The 12,579-nt window shown below is 43.3% G+C and overlaps 1 pseudogene; it reads left to right on the top strand.

The window, feature by feature from the left end:
* LOC120440347 overlaps positions 1-12,579 on the top strand; it is an 82,113-nt pseudogene that overhangs the window by 33,275 nt on the left and 36,259 nt on the right.

Below are 12,579 nucleotides of genomic sequence, written 5' to 3'. Positions count from 1 at the left end.
AAATAGCTGAGCCAACAAAGGAACAAGTGGAGTGTTGTATCCACTCTCAGTGACAGTAAATGCATTTCTCTGTGCTGACGATAAGATTTCAGAGATGTGTGATCAGGAACTGAGGTGAGCTTATTAAAAAGCTCATTAGCAGATGATCAATAGTCTGAACAGCCGGAATCAAAAACAGAGAAAACTGCTGTTCTGGCACAATAAAAAAAAAATCATATTAAATTTGAATCCAGTTGATCAGAGTAATCGCATCACTAACCAGCCGACTTCTGAGTGATGTTTGTGTTTGTCTCGTGCGCAGCACGGCCGTTGGTGGCACTTTGGTCCGATGTTTCTCCAAACTGGCTCAAATTTACAGGCTCTGCAGTTTGAGGTTCATGTTGGAATGAGTCTGTAGAAATAAACCAGTTCATGCTTCAGTGTTTTTCATAAATGTTACCATTTAACTTCCAACTTTTCCACCAAAAACAAGCCAGCCTATCACGCCTTTCTTAAAGGTTCCCATTCCCAACTGAATGCATCGCTTACCTGAATGACCCCTTTCAGTTGACCTTTGAGTATCACGGCTGCTGGGGCCGCTCTGGTCCACGGTTTCTCCACACTTGCTACAGGTACTGGGACTCGGAACTGTGGTGTACGATCCACAGCGAGCTGAGTTTGTAAAAACACACAACTTTATGTTTCTGTCTTTTTACAGACTCATCATATTGTCACATTATTTTTAATTCACAGTATGTAGTTTAAAATTTAACTGTGTATAACCTTAATAGCATAACCACCAATCAGTCTAACTCTATTGTTGTACCACATTTCATGATGATAAAACAGGACAGATGGAAACTAATTACAGTCTGTTGTTTTCCTTTATTTAAAAAAATCTGATACTTCCTCAAAACTCACAGAGCTAGATTCAATTTTAGTCTTGTTTAGCATTTACCCTTTATCAGTCACAGTACAGAGAGGAAGTATGACAAACTTAAATGATGCCTGAGAGCTGAATTTGCTTTCATTCTCTCTCAGTAAATGTGTTTATCGCTTACCTGAATGACTGTTTGCGCCCGAAACTGAATGGTTTTGGGTGTCACTGTGGTTTCGGTTTCCATCTAACAAGCAGAGACAGATTCTGGAAATATCCACTCTCCTGTCTGTGAAAATAAAAAACAAACAAACAAACAACAAATAAACAAAAAAAAAAACTAGAAAATAAGAACATTTATGGTTCTGTACTTTTACAGACTGCGTGCACACACACACACACACACACACACACACACACACAGTAAATATATTTACTGTAAGCGTGGCGTGCTTCTGTCATGGACATCAGTGCACTGGCTCAGGATCACTGCCAGACATCACTGTCTGAACACAGCTCACAGAGCTGTCACCTAACAGGTTAAAGCTCCATTGTGGAAAGAATAAGCCACGTGTAATCATGATCTAAACCACAGCTCTGGAAAACTGTTCCGAGGTCAGACAAATCCAAGTCTGCATCTCTAACAGTGTGGGGATGCTTCTATTCATAGTACAAGAGTCCAGAGTGTTACACGACACACAGAGAAAATGCAAAAACCATAACATGAAATCAGTATTTTTGCACCCTGCAGATAGTTACTAACATCATTTCTTTGTAAACGTACCTCTCTGACATGTTCTGATGGTGCAGATCATGAGTAACATTCCCACAACTCCAATAAGAATTCCAAGCACAACACTCCAGCCATGAACACTGATCTGATCTGACACTCTGCATTCCTCAAACATTTTCTCTGAAACACACGAAAAACAGCAAATCTAAAAAGAGTCCATCTGCAGGTTATAAACTTCATACTGTATCCAAAAACACTTTTATTTAAATATAGGAAAAACTAATAATAAACACCAATTTAAACCCAACAAAGAAGAGAAATCTCACCGGGCACATAGATCTCTGCTTTAGTCTGGTGGTGGATGTCCTCCTGCCTGGCTACGCAGACAAACAGGTTAGTTGTTGTCCTGCTAACGGTGGATCTCAGGGAGACGTAGTAGCGTCCTCGCTTTTCAGAGACCTGTGGCTCCTCGGCAGGGAGAACGTTTCCATCGCTGTCCTGCCACTCTAACTCTGGTTTGGGAAAAACACCTGGAACCTCACACCTCAGCGTCACCCCGTCTTCTGTGGCATTAAGTATGGCAGTATATGGTGTCATAGACGCGCCTGTAAATAGAGCATCATGTGAAATGTTTGTAGAAATGTGATAATATGACATTTTGTCTACACCATCACTTAAATAGCTTTAAAAAAAACCCACAGCACACCAAAAGAATGAACCTAAAATGTGATGAAAATGAAGCTGAAACTTCAGTGGTCAACAGAAACCCAGTGTTCAGGTTTTGTGCCAGTGTATTAAATCTCCAGCAGCTCCATGCTGACCGCTCATCAAACAGATGCACCACAGATTTCTCTTTTTTCCTCTCTTCAGTCATTAACTTTGCTGACATATGTTAGCCCATTGTTCCTTTAACCATTTTCACACAGCAGAGTAGCTCAGAAGGTAAAAATAGAGTTCTCAAAGACAAGTTAACATATTTCGATGAAATTTGGAAGCCATTTAAAAACTTTATAAAAGAAGTAAACATCGGACACCTCCTGCAGGAGTGTGGATGAGGAGAAAATTGTTTAGTATGTGCTAGCTATTTCTATTGTCCATGTCTTGAATATGTATATATGCCACATATTGTACAAATGTATATATATTCTATGTGTTTTGTTTTTTTATTTGTTGTAGGTTTGGAAGAGAGCAGGGTGGGAGGTGAGGGCGGGGGAAAGGGTTCCTATTACTGCAGCATATTACTGGGAAAACAAACCTTTGTATGCTGTTGCAAAAAGCAATAAAATATTGTTAAAAAAAATAGAGTAAAGACCTGCTTTCAAGTTAGCTAATTAAGAAGTTTCAGACTGGAAATGGCAAATAAACTCGACACAGACTTTCTCCCTCACTGTCTTCTATTTCCTCCTGTGTGCAGAGCTGCACATACACAGCTCTGATGTTCTGTTTGAGTCAATTAACAAGTATTATAGTGTGTTAGTGTTAGAGCGTGCAGGGACAGAACTAATCATGTGCAACGTTTAAATGCAAAACCAGGAAGCAGAGAAAAGTTTGTAACAGCCCACAGAGGGGAAGCAGAGCTGGAGGTCGGTGAAAAAGCAGCCTGCAGATGTGACGTGATTGTGGATGATGTTTGGAAAGTACATCCGATATACAAAGTAACAAGTCTCTGCTTCTAATGATCTCAAAGACATTTAAATTTGCAGTGTGTGCTGATGGATAACTGACTTCATAAAGACGACACAGAGGTAAAATACATTTCGGTTCAACCAAACTATGAGGAAAAGTGATGCTAAATAAGTGAGGAATGATTGTTTGAAAGCATGGAAGTAAATACCTTTAGTTAGCAGGACTGGGTACAATTATTAAAATGTTCAGTGAAAATAGGTTTCAAATGTAATTTTTTGTTCAAGTCACCGTATAAATGTCTCCACACAGACGGCTCCTGCAGTAGCGGTGACAGTTAGCAGTGTGGGAGCGTGGTGTTAGATTTGGTGCCTCCAGTTTAGACAATCAGACATAAAAATGTGATACTGCAGAGATGAAGTCATTCACACACATTGCAGATTTAGATGTCAGTGACATAATCAAAATCAGGACTCACCAAGAATGTTTTCAGCTAATCTGTCCATGTAGGAGGGACCTTAAAGGCAAACATGCAGATGGATTACAGCATATCATGACTGCTGAAACCTTTCAGACAGACTCACCTGAATTCACAGCTGGTCATCTGCTCGGTCTTAGCATTTTTATTATGAACTGAGATTTCTGTGAGCATGCAATCATGTGTGAAAACCAAAAGCAGGGCTTTTATACATGAGCTGACTGCACAGCCATTCTCTATTCTTAGCATCCTTTCACTTCTTCACAAAGACATTAGTGTATTATTATTTCAGCATGAAATAAGGAGCTGTTAGTAGAAGGCCTGTAAACTACAATTTAAATTAGTTGCTATGCAGAAAGAAGATTAGGCAAGCTAGGAAATCAGCTAGCAGGTGATTTAGCCCACTCAAAGGTGCCTGCCACAGTTTAGTAAGACGGTCAGGTTAGTGAAGGAAAAGGCAAATCACACAAATCTAACACTGTAAACTGTGAACATGTTAACTGTAGGGAATCAAGCTTTGGGTAACACCAGTCACGCTGTGACTTCCAGTGTGTACTGAAGAGAAACCGTAAGCAGTGAGCTCAGAGTTCGAGGTCTTTCAGGAAACTGGGCGACTTTATGCACAGCTGCTGGAGGAAGCATGAGCAAGCACGGGAAAAGGTGTGACTCAAAGCATGCATACATATACATATACATATACATATATATATATATACATACATATACATATATATACATATATATATATATACATATATATATATACATATATACATATATAATCAAAATACCTACAACCACGATTACCGACACTAACAAGCTGATCTACACTACGGCAGCAGTGATCAGTGAGATGGTTGGCTACAAGTTGAACAGCCACAAGAGGCAGTATCCTCCATGGAGAAGGAGGCTAGAGGGCAAGATCAAAGTAGCACGAGGGGAGGTTAGCCAACTAAGGGAGTTGCAGAAAGGCGCGACAAAGAAGGTGCATAAGAAATACAGCAAGCTGTCCGTACCTGAGGCCTTGGAAACTGCCAAGTAAAGACTCACAGCCTTGGCCAGCCGCTTGAGGAGGTACACCAGAGAGATAGAAGGCAGGAGAATAAACCAGCTGTTCTCCACAGAACCAGCAAAGGTGTACTCAGTGGCAAGGAACAATAACAGAACAGCACCACCAAGGCTGGAGACGGAGCACTACTGGAAGAGCATATGGGAGAAAGACGCAACCCATAACGGCAATGCTCAGTGGCTAGTGGATCTCAGGGCAGACCATAGCGACCTCCCTGAACAGGGTCCAGTAACCATCACAGTGGCAGACATCCAAGATAGGGTCTCCAGTATGAAGAGTTGGACAGCACCAGGGCCCGACATGGTTCACGCCTACTGGCTGAAGAAGCTGACTGCACTCCACGAGCGCCTGGCAGCACAAATGAACCAGCTGCTAGTTGACGAGACACCCGAATGGCTAACCAAGGTCGGACGGTCCTGATCCCCAAGGACCCCAAGAAGGGACCGTCCCATCCAACTACCGACCAATAACCTGCCTCAGTACTACATGGAAGCTCCTGTCAGGCATCATATCGGCTAAGATGAACAGGCACATGGGTCAATACATGAGCGGGCACAGAAAGGGATTGGCAAGAATACCAGAGGCGCAAAACACCAGCTACTGGTAGACAGAACAATCAGCCGAGACTGCAAGACCAGACTGACCAACCTGTGCACAGCCTGGATTGATTACAAGAAGGCCTATGACTCAGTGCCCCACAGCTGGATACTGGAATGCCTAGAATTGTACAAGATCAACAGGACCCTAAGAGCCTTCATCAGGAACTCAATGGGGATGTGGCGTACAACACTAGAGGCCAACTCCAAGCCCATAGCACAAGTCACCATCAAGCGCGGGATCTACCAAGGAGATGCTCTGTCCCCACTGCTGTTCTGCATAGGCCTGAACCCCTCAGTGAGATCATTAACAAGACTGGCTACGGATACCGACTACGGAACGGAGCGGTTGTCAGCCACCTCCTGTACATGGATGACATCAAGTTGTATGCCAAGAGTGAACGAGACATCGATTCACTGATCCACACTACCAGGCTATACAGCAATGACATTGGAATGTCATTCGGACTGGAGAAGTGTAGTCGGATGGTAACAAAGAGAGGGAAGGTAGTCAGAACTGAGGGGATTGAACTACTAGAAGGCAACATTGTAGACATAGAGGACAGTTACAAGTACCTGGGGATCCCGCAAGCGAATGGGAACCATGAAGAGGCCACTAGGAAAGCTGCAACCACCAAGTACCTGCAGAGGGTCAGGCAAGTCCTGAGGAGTCAGCTGAACGGTAAGAACAAGATCCGGGCCATCAACACCTACGCCCTGCCCGTGATCAGGTACCCCGCTGGGGTAATAGGCTGGCCAAAGGAGGAGATAGAAGCCACTGACATAAAGACAAGAAAGCTCCTTACCATGCATGGAGGGTTTCACCCCAAGTCCAGCACCCTGAGGCTGTACGCTAAGCGGAAGGAAGGGGGCCGGGGACTGGTGAGTGTCAGCACCACAGTCCAGGATGAGACAAGAAACAGCCACGAATACATCACGAAGATGGGCCCCAACTGACAGCGTGCTCAGTGAATACCTCAGGCAGCAGAAACCCAAGAACGAGGAGGAAGGCGAGGAACCATCATGGAAGGACAGGCCCCTGCACGGTATGTACCACCGGCAGATAGAGGAGGTGGCTGATATCCAAAAATCCTACCAGTGGCTGGACAAAGCTGGACTGAAAGACAGCACAGAGGCACTAATCATGGCAGCACAAGAGCAAGCTCTGAGTACAAGATCCATAGAGGCTGGGATCTATCACACCAGGCAAGACCCCAGGTGCAGGCTGTGTAAAGATGCCCCAGAGACAATCCAGCACATAACAGCAGGGTGCAAGATGCTAGCAGGCAAGGCATACATGGAACGCCATAACCAAGTGGCCGGCATAGTGTACAGGAACATCTGTGCCGAGTATAACCTGGAAGTCCCGAGGTCAAAATGGGAGATGCCCCCAAGGGTGATGGAGAATGACCGAGCTAAGATCCTGTGGGACTTCCAGATGCAGACGGACAAAATGGTGGTGGCTAACCAACCGGACATAGTGGTGGTAGACAAACAGAAAAAGACGGCTGTAGTGATCGATGTAGCGGTTCCGAATGACAGCAATATCAGGAAGAAGGAACACGAGAAGCTGGAGAAATACCAAGGGCTCAGAGAAGAGCTCGAGAGAATGTGGAGGGTGAAGGTAACGGTGGTCCCCGTGGTAATCGGAGCACTAGGTGCGGTGACTCCCAAGCTAGGAGAGTGGCTCCAGCAGATCCCGGAACAACATCGGAGATCTCTGTCCAGAAGAGCGCAGTCCTGGGAACAGCTAAGATACTGCAGAGGACCTCAAGCTCCCAGGCCTCTGGTAGAGGACCCGAGCTTGAAGGATAAACCGCCCGCAGGGGCGAGATGGGTGTTTTTTTTTTTTATACATACACATGAATGTATGAATCGTACAATGAGCATTAATCACTGGATGTCTTTAGTTTCAGTTTTGTAAAAAGAAAATCGGCCACAGTCTGAAATTCAAATCAACACAAGTTTGGTTAAGATAAAAACACTCACTGACAAAGAGCTGCACGCTGAACGTTCTCTGAGGGTTGAGCCGTGGAAAAAGACACGTGTAGTTCCCACTGTCAGACACCCTGGTGTTGTTGATCCTTATGGAGGCGTTACCGTGTTTCAGTTCTTCTTCCAGGTGAGAGACTCGAGCTTTGAACTGCTTATCTTGGCCTGATGGTCTATTATTGTAATGGTCACCAGCATCATACATAAACACCTCCTGACGACCCTTCTTCCAGTCAAACAGGTCATTACTGATGTCCTGTTTGCTGCTGAGAGCACAGGGCAGAACGGCAGCGCTCCCTTCTTCCACGATCACGGTCACTTTAGCGAGTGTGGGCACTGAAAACACACGTCGAGCATTGTGTTTAAAAAAATAAATATATACAAACACGCACTTTTGTTTGATTATTGATGTTGAAATTGATTTTTTTTTTTTTAAATCGCGGTGGTACAGCTGTTTTATGTTCTTAGTTGCACTGCTTATAATTAAAAGCTACACTTTAGCTGTTAGGAAAAGGCAGCCATTCATTTTACCCGAATCCTTCAGTCTGTCACTTTGTAATGACGTCCATCCATCAGGTTTCTTACCGCGTTAATTTCACCTCTGCCCATCAGCCCACCGGGAAAATGCCTGGTGTGCCAAAAAATTATTGTCTGCCAAAAACTGAATGCTCGTATTTAAACTGCTATAAATAACTTGTTGGTCTATAATACGTGAAACATATGAATGATATTAAGTCATCCTGAGCCGCAAACAACATTCCTGTAAAATTCCTTTATTTGTGCAGTTAAAAATATCGTTAACATTAAAAATGTCTTTTGTAAGACCGAAGTTCGCCGAAATCCATTTACGAAAGCTTTTACACATAAAAAACACGCGGAAACATTGGAAATCAGTTTTTGGTGCAGCGCCAGTCCAGCCCTGCAACGATCCTCACACCACATACAGGTGTTTGGGATGAATGACAACGGCAGCAACAAGGTTCACTAAACGCGTTAATGTTGTACACATTAATTATGAGCACGGATCAGCGCGGTCACCTGCGTTTAGCGCTGCTGCGTCTCCAGGTAACCACGTGGCGTGCATTTATGTATTTATTTATTTTGGTCAAAAACGTCGCACACACATTTTATGTTTTAAGAAAAACATTTTTAACGTCGAATTATTCGCCGCGTTATTTCCTGGTTATTCTGCAGCGGCTCCTGAATGCCTCTATTCCCGCATAGCTGCCTCACGGTCGCCGTGCACCGAGCCATAGCTGGACTGGCCATTGGGCATACCGGGCCGCTGGCGATTTTTTGTTTTTATGGGCCGATGGATTTTTTTTTTTTTAGGAAGGGTATATATAATGAAAGGTTTTGGATTGGCCAATTGGTCATGATCGACTCTGGGCTGGACCAATTACAGCCGAGGAGGCCGGATGCACCCTCCCCTTGTTTAGCAATCTTATAGACGAACTAAAGAAAATGGAGAACAAAAAAAAGAAAGGAGGTGTTTATGAAAATATCACTAAATCTGTCATTTATTAATTTTAATATTAATTAATGATCATGTCTCACCTCTCGTGTTCTTGGTCTTAATTTAAGGTTTTTCCTATAGCGATTGACAGATCACGTGACTTTCGTGCATTGCATGCCGGGAACTCGAGGCAAAACAATCCAAGTACCGCATCAAATGCAAGCATTTGCAGCACCGCAAAACGTTCATTCTCCAGTTCCAAAACCTTCTTGGTTTTTCTTTGCCGCACAAAAAGGAAATGTACAAAAACGAAGGAGAACAATGCCGGTCCGCATAAAGACAGACTCGACGAAAAGGCAAAGAAAAGATACGAGGAAAAAATCAAAGGAGTGAGAGGGTCAGGCCCTTAGGAGCACACAGAGTGGACAAAAGACGTTAGCGTGCTGCCCAACTTTCACCACGCTCAGATTTATAATTATACGGTTCTTGGAGTGAGTGCATACACTCATGAAGTTTTTAGTACCTTCAGGTCACTGCAACAAGCCCAGGTACAGTTTACCGACGGATGGGTACAGGACCTTGAAATGCACCGTGTAGAACGAAAGACCATCGTACAAACAAAGGTAAGTTTACCAGTCTCACAAATCGTTGTCATAAATACACAATCGTTAACCGTTTATTAATATAACCTTTGAGCTCAACGGTAATTAATTAGTAGTGGAAATAATTTCTGGTACGCATTACAGAAATGTAGCAGTGACAATAATATTGTATGTTGTAATTGCACTGGACAATTAGTGATACAAAACAACTGTTTTATCCTGTGAATAAAAGTATATGTTTTTGTCGATGTACCGTGGTAATAACAGAAGCGAAACGCAATATTGTGTCAGGACAATTCACTATTTATGCACAATAAATAAAGGAGCATACTGCTTGTAACCTATATCACCAATTATGTTAAGAAAAATGACGTATTAACTACTACAAAACACTGACCTTTGTGGGAATGCTTGGAGCAGACTAACATGTGAGCTGGAGTGTTCTGAGATGTTATATTTGGTATATCCAGACCATCCGTCGGCTCTTACTTCGGAAACATGGCTTAAAAAATTTCTCTTCAACGACGTAATCCGACAAAAAACCCAAAAACGATCTCTTTACCCGTCGGCTTCCCGTGGCTGTCATGCGACCGGCTGTTGCAGTTAATAATACAACAGCTTCTTGCCATTTTTTGTGTTTCTTTTTATCGCTGTGTAACTGAGTTCAATTGAAAGCCTGCGTGCGCTAGTACCTCTTGCCTCAAGTTCCCATAATCCTTTGCGGTTTTACCCCTGAATGACGTCACATTTTCAATCTCTATCCTAGTGGGCTGGTCTCTAGTCAAAATGCCCGGGCCGATTTTTTGTCCCAGTCCAGCCCTGCACCGAGCCGGTGGTATTTGCGGTTTGTTTTAAAATCTTGCCTTTAATAAATAAAGTTTTGAGTCTTCCCCAGCTGGGTCTGCTGAGGGCTGCTCCGTGCGGGGGGGACACGCATATAATGTGCAGTTTGTTTTATCAGACCTCACACAGCCCGTGGATAACAGACATCTCAAATATCCAGTAACCCACCTGCTGCACGGCACGACTCGACACTTTGCGACTGTACAAAAAGACTATACAACGTTTTTAGTAATATACATTTTACACAATGTTACCGGTCAGCGATGTAGCGACGACCAGGAGAAATGCAACGAGGTGTTTCATTGTTGCCGATGCAGAGAAACTCGTGGAAGTCACTCTGTTCCGAGCAGTGCTCGGCTTTGCATCAAACACAGACTGCAGAGAAACTCGAGCTAAGCTGTCTTCCTGTTTGTGTGTGTCTTTCACAAAAGTGGTATTTGAAAAATGAGTCAAAACGCTTCCTTGGGTGGAGAGATTAAATTGTGCCATCCTCTATTACTTAGTATGAGGACTTTTGTACTTGTCAGTAGCACTTAATTATTAATTTATTTTGTAGATATACGTGGAAAAAAAAGTAAGACATTATAAAATGATAAATGCAGACAATATAAATGTACAATATATAAATCAAATCTGAACAAGCACAGTGTCAATAAACATTTTACGTTAGTTGCTGTCCACAACTGGCCTTATTCAATTTTCAGAGTATGTCACCACAGTTAGAGGTGAGAAAAGACACGGCTCTTTTCAGCATGTATAAAATAAATGCTGAATGACTCACAGCACACCCAAACAGGTGTATGTGCTTAGTAAAGGCTTCTGTGTGAGTTTTTTCCACACATACTTTCTGTATTTGAGTGGATTAATGTATTTGATGCTTCTTCTTTTTTCTCGCTGTGTAACTCTTCTTCTTCTCTTGGTACGTATTTCTGTAACTGCAGTGTCACTGATCTCGTTGTTTGTCTGTTTCTGCACATGCTCTGTAGGACTGCATCAGTCTGGGTTCAGGTGAGCCCAACGTGCCAGAGCACCGCTCCTTTGTGCTCTACCATAACAACGGCCCGCGATGGAGCGAGGTGATCAAACTGCCGATTCCCATTGACCGTTTCAGAGGGTCCCACCTGCGCTTCGAGTTCAGACACTGCTCCAGTGAGTGCTTTACTTGTGTTAATACTGGTGCTGTCATGGCTAATGGGATGATCCGTGTGCAGAAAATAAATGAGGATCCAAGCAAGGGCACTCGTGGAGGTGGGAAGGAGGCTTATTGTAAAAATAAAACCCAGAACCGTGACAGGTGCAGTGTAATAAGATGACAGATGATTGCACATCTGCATTTCTTGGCATGCAGATGCAGCAGCTGGCTGCTCACTCTAATCCTTCCAGACTGATTAGGTGCTGCTTCAAGCAGGTGGCGACATTTTTGGAGTAATATCTAGAAAATATATCTAAATATAACATTAAAAGCATAACCAAGTTACTCTTTGACCTACTTGTATGCAGGCTATATCACTTTGTCTACAATAGTGAAGTAATAAACTGGTTTTCTGAATACATCTCTAATAATCTGAGAGACATTTAACCTCGGGGCTTTTTGACCGTACACTCGGTGCGTTTCTCCTCTTCTGTGTCATTTTCTCTGCAGCAAAGGACAAAGGAGAGAAAAAGCTGTTTGGTTTTGCCTTTACGCCTCTAATGAGAGAGGATGGAACTACTCTCTCTGATGAGAGCCACGAGCTGTATGTCTACAAGGTCAGCTACACTAGAGCGTTTCTGTTTCCTGGCTGCTACTCATCAGCCTTCATCACACGTTAGTCATTTATTCTGCAAAGGAGTCTTTCTGTTGACTGATGATTACAGCAGAAATGATATTTATTTAGTATATATGTGAATTCTATTGTACTTCAGTAATCTCACAGTATAACTATAAAGTTCACTTTAAATGTTGTGTACACTTTGTACACCTTTACTGTTGCTCACCAAAACTGTACAGCAGGAGTGTCGAACTCCAGGCCTTGAGGGCCGGTGTCCTGCAGGTTTTAGATCTCAGCCTGGGTCAACACACCCGAATCAGATGATTAGTTCATTACCAGGCCTCTGGAGAACTTTAAGACATGTTGAAGAGGTAATTTAACCATTTAAATCAGCTGTGTTGGATCAAGGACACATCTAAAACCTGCAGGACATCGGCCTGGAGGTCTGGAGTTGGACACTCCTGCTGTACGGTGTTCACATCACAGAATAAAGTCTTGTCTCACACACACAAGCTTCATGTTTGCAGCTTTTGACTCAGTTTTGCAGCTACACTTTTACAATGAGGTGCACAGATCTATT

This window comes from Oreochromis aureus, linkage group 5, assembly GCF_013358895.1.
Source record: "Oreochromis aureus strain Israel breed Guangdong linkage group 5, ZZ_aureus, whole genome shotgun sequence".
Lineage (NCBI taxonomy): Eukaryota > Metazoa > Chordata > Actinopteri > Cichliformes > Cichlidae > Oreochromis > Oreochromis aureus.
The sequence above is the reverse complement of the archived record's forward strand: the minus strand, read 5'-3'. Positions and strand labels throughout refer to the sequence as shown.